The sequence below is a fragment of the Bos indicus genome, chromosome 12, assembly GCF_029378745.1.
Source record: "Bos indicus isolate NIAB-ARS_2022 breed Sahiwal x Tharparkar chromosome 12, NIAB-ARS_B.indTharparkar_mat_pri_1.0, whole genome shotgun sequence".
Taxonomy (NCBI): Eukaryota; Metazoa; Chordata; class Mammalia; order Artiodactyla; family Bovidae; genus Bos; species Bos indicus.
Window position 1 is genome coordinate 79,021,779 of NC_091771.1, and position 15,946 is coordinate 79,037,724.

The following is a 15,946-nucleotide window of genomic DNA, read 5'->3' on the forward strand; positions in this document are numbered from 1 at the left end:
ATTTGTTCTTCAAGGGTATTTATCCCATCTGTTACGTTTTTCATATTTAATGTTCCACATAATCTGACTTCATATTTTTAATATTTTATCTTATGTTAGTATAGAGACTAGTACATATTATAACTTGAGGTTTGCCTGTTCTAAAAATTCCACCTTCATTAGTGATGTTGTTTGTTGTTTCTCTTTCATTGTGATTGTACTCCAAGGATGTCTAGTTCTTTGGGCCTCTGAACCCACGTTCCCCTGAGCTGTGTTCAACGTTTTGGCGATGTCAGAGCAGATCAGTGGGGGCAGTGGGCCCCCCAGGATAGAAAACCCAACCCACGGTCACCACAGAGACCATCTGTTACCCGCTCCTGTTTGCTGACATCCCATCAGGCATGCAACCTAGTTGGGGATTCACCTTCAAACTCTTTGAAATAAACAGCATTGAGAAGAAGCATTTTTTTTTTTTAATATGGCAATTTGTCTGAGGTGGAGGAGGGAGGATGAGAGGAAGAAGCAGGTGAGGGGATGCTGTCTCTTGTGACCAGTACCAGCCGTGCGCTGTTGCTGTTGACAGATCATGTGAAGATCTGCTGATGAATACCTTGAGACAGCTTAGATGAGGTGCTTCGTAGCCATGCGGCTTTCATCTCTTTTGGTTGTACAAATAGTAGACCCTTGATATCAGTCAGACAACTCAAGACATTGCTCTTCTTGAATTTTTCTTGAATTACTTTGATTATTTTTCTTCAATATTCTTGGTTCTCTGTTTCTGAAAAAATCCTACTCTCTGGGTATTCAGCCTCCTGGACAGGTCCAGTTTTCATCTCTTTTCCGCCCTTCTCTTTTCTTCTTTTTTGTGTTCTTGCTCTCCTTGTGGGGAGATGTCTGGAGCTCTGTCTTCCGATTCTAATTACCATTTTAAAATAAACTTCTACTGAAGTGCAGCATGTACATGAAAAAGTGTACGTGTCCTAAGTGTGGAGCTCACTGAATTTTTATAAAGTGACTCCCATTTGGACACACAGGTGGAGAAATAGAGCATCACCTGTACCCTGAAAGACCCGCTTGTGCTGCCTCCCAGTTACCACTTGCCTCCTCAAGTCTGTCCTGCCTTTTAACCGTGGTCAGATTTTGTTTGGGTTTGACCTCTATGTAATATGCTCTTCTATATCTAGTGTCTTTATCTCAATATCACACTGTTGTTGCTGCATGTCGCAGTAGTTCATGCTTGTTTATCACTGTGCAGTATTCTCTTGTATGAATTACTGCTGTTTCTTCATTCTGTTGTTGATGGACATTGAGCTTGTTTCTGATTTGAGTGATATCGTGTCTTTTGTTGTGTATATGTATACATTTCTATTGTCTGTGTACCTTGGAGTTAAAAGCTGGGTTCTAAGGAGTAGCTCTGTTTAGCTCTGGTAGACACTGCCAGTTTTCCTGTGGGTCAGGAATTTGGGAGCTGCTTAGCCAGGTGACCCCAGCCCTGAGTCCCTCATGTGGTTGCCGTCGGAATGCCAGCAGACACCATGGTTGTCTGGAGGCCTGATTCAACTGGAAGACCCTCTTCCAAAATAACTCACTCACATGGCCGTGGACAGGAAGCCTCAGTTCCTCACCATGAAGCTGCTTGAGCATCTACGTGATCTGACAGCTGACTTGCCCCAGAGCGCGTGCACCAAGACTTGGCAGTCCTTTTCATTTCAGTCATTCTGGTGGATTTGTAGTGATATGTTATTGTGGTTTTAGTTCGTATTTCCTTGATGACTAATGATATTAAGTACCTTTTCACCTATTGAATACCTTTACAATATTTTTGCTATCCTAGTTTCTAATTTCCAGTAGTTCTTTTTTACTTTTCGAATATTCAATTTTGCTGGCATCCTGCTTTTTTGTTTCATGGATATAGTCTTTTTTTTCCCTTGTGTCTTTCATGATATTAAGGATAATCCTCTACCTCAAGATTTTAATTTCTATGCACAGTTTCTGTTTCGTCTGAGTTCCTTTTTTTTCTCCTTGTTTTCTGTTTTTGATATTAGAGGCTTTTTTTTAAATATCTCTGAGCCTTTGGCTATCTCTTTATATGTAAGCGCCAGTTTCTAAAAAAGCCTGATTGAAGAAATAGATTGTGTGCGAGGCGCTGAATGACTTCATGGTGGGGTCCCCTCCTTGTGGTATTCCACTGTGAACGCCCAGTGTCCGAGTGCAAGGAGCAGGGACAGGCCTGCACAGTCTCAGGATCTGTCCACAGAAATTTATTGTTCTCATTTCTGCAAGTCCCCAGTTTCTAGCAGGATATATTCCTGTTAGTGTTATAGAGGGACCTTCCGTGCTGTTCTTGGTGATCAAATTATATGTATGACATAGATCTAATTCTCCCTCTTAACTCTGCAAAGGATCAAACCTTTTAGGACTGGACACAGCTGATTCAGGAGGCTAGGAAACAAATATTACAGTGCTACCATAATTATTTATTGGAATGACTTGGTTATTTAGACCTGTTTAATAGAAACAGTCATAGATATTTAATGTAATTCTTTCTTAATTTTGTTGCTCTTAATGGACTTTTATTTGAGCTCCCTTGTTACTGTAGTAACAGTTGGTACTAAGAGGCAGTGTTAACTTTTAATCTCAAAAGTGCTAGGGGTAGGTTTCTGTCAAGCTGACGGCCAATTAGAAAGTAGCAGCACACCTATAATCTTCTGTGGTCATCTTGAATATCAACCGTTGGGATATTTTAAGGGAAGTGGGTATTGTGGGCAAAGTTAACAATAAATGACAGTTAGCTTTCTAAATTACTTGTCCCTCTGGCTTGAACTTGGGCTAAGTATCCAGATCACAAATTAATTGTCACAGCTGGAATAATGTTCAGTGCCTTTACTTTAGAAGTAAAGTGTTATTTCTCAAACATAGAGCTGCCAGGGCCTCCGGATTTGAAGCGATAATGTTATTGTGTGTAGATTAATAGATTAGATGGGTTGAGCTAATGGTTATTTCAAATAGCTTATCACCTTTGATTCCTATTTTAAATAGCACTTTTTTGAAATCGTTATATCTATTTCAGTTCAATTCAGTTCAATTGCTCAGTCATGTCCGACTCTTTGTGATCCCCTGGACTGCAACATGCCAGGCTTCCCTATCCATCACCAACTCCTGGAGTTTACTCAAAATCATGGCCATCAAGTCATTCTTCGGCCCTCAGCTTTCTTTATTGTCCAACTCTCACATCCATACATGACTACTGAAAAAACCAAAGCTTTGACTAGACGGACCTTTGTTGGCAAAGTAACGTCTCTGCTTTTTAATATGCTGTCTAGGTTGGTCATAACTTTTCTTCTAAGGAGCAAGTGTCTTTTGATTTCATGGCTGCAGTTATTATCTGCAGTGATTTTAGAGTCCAAGTAAATAGAGTCTGTCACCATTTCCATTGTTTCCCCATCTATTTGCCATGAACTAATGGGACCGGATACCATGATCTTAGCTTTCTGAATGTTGAGTTTTAAGTCAGCTTTTTCACTCTTCTCTTTTACTTTCATTAAGAGGCTCCTTAGTTCTTCTTCACTTTCCGCCATAAGGGTGGTGTCATCTGCATGTCTGAGGTTATTGCTATTTCTCCCAGCAATCTTCATTGCAGCTTGTGCTTCATCCAGCCCAGCATTTTGCAATATGTACTCTGCTTATAAGTTAAATTAGCAGGGTGACAATATACAGCCTTGACGTATTCCCTTCCCGATTTGGAACCAGTCTGCTGTTCCATGCACAGTTCTAACTGTTGCTTCCTGACCTGCATACAGATTTCTCAGGAGGCAGGTCAGGTGGTCTGGTATTCCCATCTCTTTCAGAATTTTCCACAGTTTGTTGTGATCCACACAATCAAAGTCTTTGGCATAGTCAATAAAGCAGAAGTAGATGTTGTTCTGGAACTCTCTTGCTTTTTTGATGATCTTACGGATGTTAGCAATTTGATCTCTGGTTCCTCTGCCTTTTCTAAATCCAGCTTGAACCAGTTCACGGTTCATGTACTGTTGAAGCCTGGTTTGGAGAATTTTGAGCATTACTCTGCTAGCGTGTGAGATGAGTACAGTTGTGCAATAGTTTGAACATTCTTTGGCATCGCCTTTCTTTGGATTTGGAATGAAAACTGACCTTTTCCAGTCCTGTGGCCGCTGCTGAGTTTTCCAAATTTGCTGACATATTGAGTGCAACACTTTCACAGCATCATCTTTTAGGATTTGAAATAGCTCAACTGGAATTCCATCACCTCCACTAGCTTTGTTCATAGTGATGCTTCTTAAGGCCCACTTGACTTCACATTCCAGGATGTCTGGCTCTAGGTGAGTGATTACACCATCTTGGTTATCTGCGTGATGAAGATCTTTTTTGTACAGTTCTTCTGTGTGTTCTTGCCACCTCTTCTTAATATCCCCTGCTTCTGTTAGGACCATACTGTTTCTGTCCTTTATTGAGCCCATCTTTGCATGAAATGTTCCCTTGGGATCTCTCATTTTCTTAGAGAGATCTCTAGTCTTTGTTGTTTTCTCTTTTGTTGTTTTCCTCTATTTCTTTGCACTGATGGCTGAGGAAGGCTTTCTTATCTCTCCTTGGTATTCTTTGGAACTCTGCATTCAAATGGGTATATCTTTCCTTTTCTCCTTTGCCTTTAGCCTCTCTTCTCTTCTCAGCTATTTGTAAGGCCTCCTCAGATAACGATTTTGCCTTTCTTTTTCTTGGGGATGGTCTTGATCTCTGCCTCTTGTCACTAATCTCCATCCATAGTTCTTCAGGCACTCTATCAGATCTAATACCTTGAATCTATTTGTCATTTCTACTGTATAATCATAAAGGATTTGATTTAGGTCATACCTGAATGGTATAGTGGTTTTCCTTACTTTCTTCAATTTAAGTCTGAATTTGGCAATAAGGAGTTCATGATCTGAGCTACAGTCAGCTGCCGGTCTTGTTTTTGCTGCCTGTATAGAGAGCTTCTCCATCTTTGGCTGCAAAGAATATAATCAATCTGATTTCGGTATTGACCATCTGGTGATGTCCATGTGTAGAGTCTTCTCTTGTGTTTTTAGAAGAGGGTGTTTGCTATGACCAGTGCATTCTTTTGGCAAAACTCTGTTAGCCTTTGCCCTGCTTCAGTTTTGTACTCCAAGGCCAAATTTGCCTGTTACTGCAGCTATCTCTTGGTATCTATTTCACTGATGGGAAAAGATCTATCTGATCTCAAAAAAAAGAAAAGATCTATCTAATCTCAAAAAGAATCTATCTGATTCTCAAAAAGATAGAGATCTGTCCAGGGGCATCTGTCCAGGGGCATGTAAGTCAGTTGGAGTTTTGGCCTAGATTGCTCCACTCTAAAATCAGAATGCCTCCCAGGCAAGATAAAGCAGTGGAAGTTGGCAGGCTGCTGGGTCATCATGTTTATCAGTCTGCAAAGGATTATGTTTCTGAGTATCAGTCACAAGAACAGTTTAGGCTTTCTCTCCTTAGTGAGTCTGCTATTGTGAAGCTAAACCTTTGGATCCCTAGCCCTGTTGCCCCATCTCTTTTCCTTACAGACTCCACCGTCTCCTCCCTCCCCTTCTCTCACCCTTTAGCTTCTGCCCACCCCACTCCACTCCGTTTATCCTCAGTCTTCCTTTCCCCTCCCCGCCATGCCTACTGGTTTCGTTAGACCTACCAGTGGTTTTAGGAAGTCAGTACTTAAATGTGGCTGCACAAAAGCAAAGTGGACTAGTGAAACAGAAGGTTCTCACATTTTTATTTAGAATGAGAGGTGTGAGAAAATACATACCCCCGATTCCAAGGCGTCAGGAAGAGCCAAAAGGTCACTCCTCGAAGCTTTCTTGGACCATGCCCACCCTGAGATTAGGGCAGGGTGATACGCTCTCTTAGGCCATTCATAACTCTTGTCACCATAAAAATTAATTGTGTAATAGATGGTTTAATATCCATGTCCTCCATAGCATATAAGCTCTCGCAAGCAAAGGCCATGCTTATCTTACCCATCAGTCAGGCCTCGGTTAGCATGGTGGCTCCCACACAGGGGGCACTGTGTTTGGTGGGTGGTTGGATGGATGGGTGAATGGATGGTGGGCGGGTGGAGCAAATACGTGAATGAAAAGCCGTGTTGTTTTGATTCCATTTCATCTCCTTTTGTGTGGACTACTGCAGTAGCCTCTCGACTGTTCATCCGGTCACCAGCTCCACGCTGTCATCTGTGCTGTTCCCCCTCCTCCATAACTTTATCTCCAGAAAAGATCTTACCTCGTTCCTTTACACCTTCTTAAACCTGTGACTTCCTACTGCTGCGCCGTAAAGTCTAACTTGTTAGTGAGGCACCTCAGAGTTGAGTTCCCACCCACCTTTCCAGCCTCGTCTACTCAGTCCCCCCTTGTGCTCTACGCACTGGCCTAATTGCATTATTGACCACCCTCTGAATTAATTTATTCATAAGTCAGACAATTCTGATTGCAATATCCTCTCTCCTCTTTACCTGGCAAAATTTTTCTTGACCTTCAAGGCTCACCTTGGACATCTCTACTCTGTGAACCTCTACCCCAGCCAGAAGTGATCACATCTTCCTTTGTGCTCACAGATGACTCTGTGCTTCAAGTTACATGTAACATTTACCACTTGATTTTATACTTGTTTACCTAATTGACGCTTCTCTCAACTTAGTGCTTTTTGGAACAAAATCTTCCTCTCTTGTTGAAAGCTCCCTCAGCGTGGAGCATCAGGAAGATGGCACGAAGCCGTGAAGTGTTCTTGAACACCAGAGAGACCTGCCGCGATGGAAATTTTGATCTACCACCTGCTAGTTACTTCAATTTTTCTTTTGTACTAATGCCCTTTTCTTTCTTTTCTCTTTTTTTTTTTTTTGATGACTTACCTCAAATCTGTTACTTATAAGAAAAATGTAAAAACTGAATTTCAAATATGAATTCAGTGATATGTTTAAAAGATTAAAATGTTGTTGATTTATAAAATCATTCCAGTATCATATCTAGAGAAAAAACATAAAATCCATTCATTCTTATATTCTCAGAAGAGGTTTTTTTTTCTTTTTAAAATATATTTATTCATTTATGGCTGTGCTAGGGTCTTCGTTGCTCTTTGCTCAGGCTTTCTCTAGTTGCGGGTGAGCAGGGGCTGCTCTCCATTGCGTTGCACAGGCTGCTCACTGCCGTGGCTTCTCTTGTTGCAGAGCACAGGCTCTAGACTTGTGCGTTTTAGTAGTTGGGGCACACAGACTCGATAGTTTCGGCTCATGGGCCCAATAGTTGTGGCTTCTGGGGGTAATTGCTCTGCAGCATGTGGAATCTTCCCAGACCAGGGATCGAACCCATGTCCCTTGCCTTGGCAGGCAGATTCTTATCCACTGTACCACCACGCAAGTCCCCAGAATAGCTTTTTATAAAACAAAAGTCTTGAGTTATTTATTTGGCCACACTGAGCCTTAGTTGCGTCACGTTGCGGCCAGTAGACACTCCAGTTGTGGCATGCGGGCTCTGGAGCTGCGGTGTGCCGGCTGCGGGATGTGGATCCTAAGGTTCCTTGAGCAGGGATCGAACCTGCATCCTCTGCAGTGCAAAGCGGATTCTTAAGCACTGGACCACCAGGGGCATCCCAGAATAGCTCTTATCTTAACCCCGAAGTTCTCAGTTTAGTGTCCAGGTGTCTAATGCTGTGTGTCTGACGTCACCCATCAGGAGTCAGCACACACCATGCTCGTCCCAGGCGGTCTGCACACACACTGGTGTCACTTTAATCCTCTGTACAGTGGGAACTGTCATCTCCTCTGAGGAAGCCAGCTCAGAAGCCTTGAGCAGCATTTTCTGTAAAGTGGAAAAAGAAAAGTCATGATGATGTTAAAAGATACATAAGGAGAGGAAGTGGCTTCTGTTACTTCACTTGTGTGTTTGACGCTGTTTTAAGGGATGACTAGAAAATGAGATTGCTACTCAGTGTAATCAAGGTGTTAGTAATGTTTGAAGCCCAGTGTCTTTCGAATCAAAAAAGCGACATCAATAGTGAGTCTCTTACCCCCACAGATGGCTGGTTAATTGTGAAAGGAGACTCAGGTTTTTCACACGGGAGATTTCATTGGCAGTTTCAGTGGCCTGAGCATCTTCCCAAGGAGTAGATGTAGTGTATCCTGTTTGAAAGACTCTGTAAGCTATCATCAGAGGTTATAGGAAGCCACCCCATCGGTGATTTTACACTTGAACGTGAAGGGCAGTGATACTGTCAACCCAAACCAGAGTGTTCTCAGCCTCGGCTGGCACTTTTGGTCACATAGGTCTTTGCTGTTGGGGGGCTGTCCTGTGCATCACAGACTGTTGAGTAACACTCCTGGCCTCTGCCCTCAGATGTCTGCAGCACCTCCCACCTCCCAGGTCCTGACAACTAGAAATGTCTCCAGATAGTGCCAGATGACATTGAGGGGCACAAAATTACCCCTGATGGCAGACCACTGACCCACTGAAGCTTTTACAGAGCCTCTCACCTATTTTGACATGCACGGTGCTGGGTGGTAAATAGAACCCTGAAAAGAGTTAGCCCACACCCTGGAGGAGGCAGTGACCTATGAAGCTTGTTGAGATCTTTTGACTAGGTAGAATATTTCTAGTCATTGACTGAAATAGCTTTGGTTGAGGCTATCAGTAAAAATTTGTTTCAAAGAAGTTTAACATCTGTTTTCATTTCTGCTTTTGTCAGTTACTTCGCTACTCAATTCCTTTATTTTAGCTTGTCTTCCTCTTAGGACTTAAAATATTTAAGTACATGTCAAAATTTCCAGTTTGATAGAAAATATGTTTTATTGAAACAGAAATGAAGATGTTAAGAACTTTAGGCTAGGATGGTGAAAAGTTTAATGTTGTTAACCAGGCTAGATGACAGCAGAGTAAATAGTACTGAAGGGAACTCAGTCTGGTTCTGTTCAAGATTCACTTCCTGTTCTTGTTTATCATTGGAAGTTGTACTTTACAAAGATTTTAGATTCAGATCATTGTATTATTCTAAGAAAAAAATTTCAAAATGCTCACCACGTCTTGGTAACCATGGCAAGATATGTAACACACAAAAATAATCTCATATTTATCTCAGGGTTGAGTTTTTTTTTTTTTTTTTTGGTATATGGTATACCTTGAGTTCGGAAATATCTAATTTGCTTCTGTTATCTGAGGTCAAAGGAAAAAACGGCTTTCTGAATTACAAGACACAGGCATGCCTGTTACTTGAAGTAATAGAACCAACACTGGTTTATTTAGTAGAAAGAGGGTTTATTGAAGTAGTTCAGAGACCACTTGGGTGAGGGCAAAAATCCAGCCTTGGATGCAGTGAAACCATAGTTAATACTTAAATGTATCCCTTCCCACTGAGGGAAGATTGTCTGCCTACTTAATGTTTGATATTGACTTGTGGAACATGAGATTTGTGAGGGTAACTTGGTCTGTATTATTTTCAGTCCTTGCATCCTGGCGCCACAAACAGGAGGAAGCCCTTAATAGATGCTTTTTGTATAAATATGAGATAAAGCATGTGTTCATTAGTATCAGCAACAACATGGAGAGAAAGTACAATAGTGTTGAAATGTTAATATTATACATTCGATTGGGGGATTTTTTTGGCAGCAAAATAAGCTCTTTTTCTTTAGTAATTTTGACCAATAAATATTAAATGACTATTTTGTACCATAGAGCCCTGTTTTACATATGTTCCTTTTAAATGAACACCCATGGCAGTCTTGCAAGAGTAGTAGATATTGATACGGTTGTATCCTTCATGAGAAAGCGGAGGGTCTGAGAATTGATTTAATCATCAGGCTCACAGCTATTTAAGTGCCAGAGCCTAGATTGAAATTCATGCCTGTCTGACTCAACACAAACATGTCCCTCTGTGCAACAGAGCCTTAATGCCACTTTCCTTTTTTTTTTTTAGGTTTAAAAAATCCAATTAATGGTCACCTGTTCACTCTTTTAGAAAGTAATTTGAGTGTATAAATTCATCAAACTGAAACTTCCTATTTGGATTTTCAGCTACAGTGTTACAAATGTTTATAAAAGTAAATGTTAGTCTCTAAAGGCAATTTTTATGATTACATTCAAGTTTTGCTGCTAAATGAGAATTACAAAAATAATCCGCCATGGAATGCTGTGTGAAAAAGCACCACCTGTGCAGTACTCCAGTTATGTAGCTTCTAGGTTTCAAGTTGTTGTCGTCGTCGTTCAGTTGCTAAGTCATCTCCGACTCTCTGCGACCACATGGATCGCAGCACGCCAGGCTTCTCTGTCCTCCACCGTCTCTTGAAGTTTGCTCCTACTCATGTCCATTGAGTCAGTGGACCATCCAACCATCTCATTCTCTGTCATCTCCTTCTTTTCCTGCCCTCAATCTTTCCCAGCATCAGGGTCTTTTCCAGTGAATTGGCTCTTCATGTTAGGTGGCTGAAGTATTGGAGCTTCAGCTTCAGCCTCATTCCTTCCAATGAATATTCATGGCTGATTTCCTTTAGGATTGACTGGTTTGATCTCTTTGCTGTCCAAGGGACTCTCAAGAGTCTTCTCTAGCACCATACTTTGAAAGCATCAGTTCTTTGGCACTCAGCCTTCTTTATAGTCCAACTCTCACGTCCATCTGTGACTACTAGGAAAAACCGTAGCTTTGACTATATGGACCTTCGTCAGCAAAATGATGTCTCTGCTTTTTAATGCGTTATCTAGGTTTGTCATAGCTTTCCTTCCAAGGAGCAGGCATCTTTTAATTTCATGGCTACAGTCACCATCTACAGTGATTTTGAAGCCAAGAAAATAAAATCTGTCACTGCTTCCAACTTTTTCCCCTTCTATTTGCCATGAAGTGATGGGACCAGATGCCATGATCTTAGTTTTTTGGATGTTGAGTTTTAAGCCATCTTTTTCACTCTCCTCTTTCATCCTTAAGAAGCTCTTTAGTTCCTCTTCACTTTCTGTCATTAGAGTGGTATCATCTGCATGTCTGAGGTTGTTAATATTTCTCCCAGCAATCTTGATTCCAGCTTGTGATTCATCATTTTAATTTAATAGACAGGAAAAAAAAAAAAAAAAAAAACTATGCTGTTTCTCTTCAGAGCTCCCTAATGCTGCCACTGTGTTTTATACTTTTTTTAAAAAAATCTGAAATAATTCAGGCCTTCTAGGAAGGTTACGACAATAGGACCCTAAACCCAGATGCCCTAATTGTTAATGTTTTTTGTTTGTTTTGTCATTTTCCCTCTTTCTCTATATATATAGGGTTGTTTTTTTTTCTGAATCATCTGAGAGCAAGTTGTCGATGTAATGCCCCTTTATCCCTGAATACCTCAGTATATATGACCATAAAATTAGCAATTGGACAGTTTTATAGTAAAAAAGAAAAAAAAAAGGATGGCCATGTCACATCTTGGAATTACATCTTGTGTTTAATTGTTATGTCCCTTTACCTTTTTATCTGGGACAGTCTTCATTCTATCTTTATCTCTTGTGATCTTGACATTTTGAAGAGTATAAGCTAGTTACTTTATAGAAGATGGTACTGATTTTAATAATATAGTAAAATTAAAGTTTTTGAAGGAAGCATTAGATGAAAATAATTTGTGCTTCCGTGTTTCTCTTGGTATAATCTGTTAGAGCTTTTTATTTTGAAAAATTTCAATCACAGAAGCAAAGAGAATAATAAAATGAGCCCTGTGCTTAGTTGCTCCGTCATGTCTGACTCTTTTTGCTCCCATGGACTGTCATCCGCCAGGCTCCTCTGTCCATGGGGATTCTCTAGGCAAGAATACTGGAGTGGGTTGCCATGCCCTCCTTCAGGGACTCTTCCCAACCCAGGGATTGAACCCAGGTCTCCCGCATTGCAGGCGGATTCTTTACCATCTGAGCCACCAGGGAACCCAAAATGAGCCCTACTACTACTACTACTACTACTACTACTACTAAGTCGCTTCAATCATGTCCGACTCTGTGTGACCCCATAGATGGCAGCCCACCAGGCTCCCCCATCCCTGGGATTCTCCAGGCAAAAACACTGGAGTGGGTTGCCATTTCCTTCTCCAGTGCATGAAAGTGAAAAGTGAAAGTGAAGTCACTCAGTCGTGTCCAACCCTCAGCCACCCCATGGAGTGCAGCCTTCCAGGCTCCTCCATCCATGGGATTTTCCAGGCAGGAGTACTGGAGTGGGTTGCCATTGCCTTCTCCAAAAATGAGCCCTAGAACCCAGAAATAATAATTAACATTTTTGCCTCCCTTCCCTATTCTTTTTCTAGTCCCCTAAAAACTAAATACTTTCAGGCATTTTGTAGCAGTTTTTGGACATCATAATCAAGTGGAAGTTGCTTAGTTGTGCTCTTTGACCCAATGGGCTGTAGCCTGCCAGGCTCTTCTGTCCATGGAATTTTCCAGTCAAGAAAACTGGAGTGGGTTGCCATTCTGTTCTCCAGGGGATCTTCCTGACGCAGAGATTGAACCCAGGTCTCCTGCATTGCAGGCAGATTCTTAACCATCTGAGGCACAAGGGAATATTCCATATTTAAGGAAGGTCTAAAAAGTAGTGGCATTTGCTTATAGAAACATATTACTTTAACCTAGCAAAATTATTTATAATTCCTTAATAATTACTTATAATACCAAAACTATATTCAGACTTCTGCTATATTCATTTTTTCTCTTTGAAAAAGCCCTTTACATTTGGTTTTGCATTTGGTTATGGTATCTCTTAACTTTCTCTTTTTTTAATTAGACACTCCGTCCCATTTGGTGGAAAGCTTTAATGTTTGTTGTGGTGTAGTGACTATGCCTGGATCGTCTTGCTCTTTACCTTTTCCAGGGTCCTCTTAGTGTGTATCCACAGAAAACAGAGGTTGGAAAGCTTAATGCTGTCTTTCTCACACTCCCTTGCGTCCAGAGTCCTACGATGATTTAGGGTCTTGTGCGGTGCTTGAATTCAGTGTGAGCTGAGGCAGTAGCATTTGAGATGCCCGTTTTGGTGGTCCATTTCCGCAGACCCCACAGCCCTGGAGGTTACAGTTCAGACTACTTCCTGCTTCCTAGACTCTGTTGAAATGATGTAATGACTTCCTGATTCCCAGCATCCTGACTCTGGCAGAGGAAACCGTGTTCATGGTAGACCAGTCCTTATGTGTTGCTTCAGAGTCTGTTCCTGGACACCAAGCCTGGATCTGCCCTTCTGGCCCTTTTAAAAATTTTACAAACACCTAGTTTTGTATACTGAATCTTCTCTTGCCCGAAACAGCTTGAGAAGTTTCTATTATCTGTAGGTGAACCTTGGCTGACAGTATTGGTAATCAAAAGAACGTAAGTTTTATCTTTGACTTCAAACGTATATGTCCAGAGCAACATACCCATATCTGAAGCATTCAGATTTGAACTGGAATGTGGTTTAAGGGAAAGGAAGCAGCTTTTTGCCCATGTGTGTGTGTGTGTGTGTGTGTGTATGAAAGCCCGACAGTCTTTTCATGCAGGTATCTGGTATAACCTGTAATTTGCTAGTGACTTTGTCACAAAAAGCCGTTTCTTACTAGGACTTCTTATAGGTCCTTTAGACTACCCTTCCCTGCACTCTTGAGATATGAACGTGGCCCCATATGTCTCATTCCTGTCTTCCCACGTGACTTGGGTTGTGCGGCTCAGTGGTGAGAGATGGAGACCAGTAGCCGTGTGACCACCACCTTCCCCTCCCACTCATCCCTGAATTTCTGCCTCCAGTGGCCCTGATGGCCCAGCAGTGTGGGGAATGTATTGGAGACTATACTTAACGATTTTAAAAATTTATGATAGAAAATTTCAAAGATACGTGAATGCAGAGAGAACAGTATAATGAAAGACTACCGTGTACCCATCACCTTATCAGCATTTTGTCAGACACCAAAGTTCAAATAGTTCAACAGTTGGGTCCCTTATGAGACACTTCTTCCTTTCTCTCTTCTGTTTTACTCTTGCTTCCTCAATTCTTCATGGCTAAGACCTACAGTATTTCTCAGCCCTGCTCCTGCCTTCAGTTGACCAGCCCCTCTGCAGGTCTCTCCCCTAGGGATCTCGCGCTCCTCCCAGAGTCTCCCTTCCTTGGGTCTCTGGGGACCTGAGCATGTGGGTGCAGGCACCATCCATGCCCAGGCTCAGGGCGAGCGCTTTCCAGATTGTTGGAACTCACACCAGGGACTGTGTTGAATTATATATAATATATGATAGACCAGTAATGTAGTTTGCGTTGATTTTTTTAAAACCCTGATACAGGCAATGACCCCATATATTTTTACTATATATTTTAAAAAGCAGATATTTCACTCCAGGACTTAAGGGGAAAATTGTGGAACTCAAACAGTGAGAACACATCAAAATGTTACTTTTTTAAGAGTAGGATTAAAACCTTTTTCAGCCTCCTTGTAGTTTCATTTTGACGCATTTTTTTTCTTCTCAAAATCTGCATGGGAAAAGTCATTCTTACAAGATATGGAAACCAAAAATAAATGTTCTCACACTCTGAAAAAACTGTTAAAAGCCAATCAAAAATTACTTGAGTTCTTGGTTCAGACCCATTATAGTAGGTACCATGCGAGACAGAAGGGTTCCTGCCCAGACGTGGCTGGCAGTTTACTCAGATAGACAAGACATCCAAATACCACTGTCAACAATGAGAAGCAACATAGTAAGTGTGCAAATAAAGAGAAAGCGAAAGTCTTTACCATTTGAGGGGCAGATAAGCTATTGAAAAATAAAATAATATCTGGATCTGCATTATCAGGGACAGATTAAATGAACATAATCATCTGTTGCCTCTGTGTGTATGGAAGAAGAGGGAAAGCTAGTGGCATGCCTCTTATACTCTCATCAGAAAACTTTTTGTTTATTTTTTGGAAAAGAAGTCTTGATTTATTTAAATGTCATTATAGTTTCCAATTTAAAATATTTTCCAGGATTAGTATTTCTATACCATAATGTATTAGTTATCTGTTGCTGCCTAACAAACTACCACACACAAGAATAAGATCTCTCCTCCATCATACTTGAATAGTACTAATCATAATAAGGGGATTCTGAGGAGGCTTTAGGGGTAAAGAGCCCACCTGCCAGTGCAGGAGGTGTAAGAGACACGGGTTCATTCCCTGGGTCGGGAAGATCCCCTGGAGGAGGGCATGGCCACCCACTCCAGTATTCTTGCCTGGAGAATCCCATGGACAGAGGAGCCTGGAGGGCTACAGTCTGTAGGGTCACACAGAGTGGCAGATGACTGAAGTAACTTAGCTCACATGCATACACAATCATAATACAGACAGAAAATGGTAAAGGCCTAACAGAAGCAGAAGAGATTAAGAAAAGGTGGTGAGAATACACAGAGGAACTGTACAGAAAAGGTCTTAATGACCCAGATAACCATGATTGTGTGATCACTTAAATGGAGCCAGGCATCCTGGAGTGTGAAGTCAAGTGGGCCTTAGGAAACATTACTACAAATAAAGCTAGTGGAGGTGATGGAATTCCAGATGAACTGTTTGAAATCCTAAAAGATGATGCTGTTAAAGTGCTGCACTCAATGTGTCAGCGAATTTGGAAGATTCAGCAGTGGCCACAGGACTGGAAAAGATCAGTTTTCATTCCAGTCCCAAATAAGGGCAGTGCCAAAGATTGTTCAAACTGCTGGACAGTTGTGCTCATCTCACATGCTAGTAGGGTTATGCTCAAAATCCTTCAAGCTAGGCTTCAGCAGTACATAAACTGAGAACTTACAGATGTACAGTTCAGTTCAGTCACTCAGTCATGTCCAACTCTTTGTGACCCCATGAACCGCAGCACGCCAGGCCTCCCTGTCCATCACCAACTCCCGGAGTCCACCCAAACTCACGTCCGTTGAGTCGGTGATGCCATCCAACCGTCTTATCCTCTGTCGTCCATCCAACCATCTTATCCTCTGTCGTCCC

The 15,946-nt window shown here is 41.6% G+C and overlaps 1 protein-coding gene and 1 long non-coding RNA gene across 3 annotated transcripts in view; one reads left to right on the forward strand and one right to left on the reverse strand.

Moving 5' to 3' along the window:
- Positions 1-15,946, forward strand: part of UBAC2 (UBA domain containing 2) — a 170,476-nt gene that overhangs the window by 61,686 nt on the left and 92,844 nt on the right. The gene's annotated exons all lie outside the window — the stretch shown is intronic.
- On the reverse strand, positions 5,736-9,081 carry LOC139186241 (uncharacterized). The gene is made up of 2 exons (XR_011569801.1): positions 8,038-9,081; positions 5,736-7,829 (listed from the first exon to the last, which is right to left on the reverse strand). It is a non-coding gene; the product is annotated as an uncharacterized lncRNA (long non-coding RNA).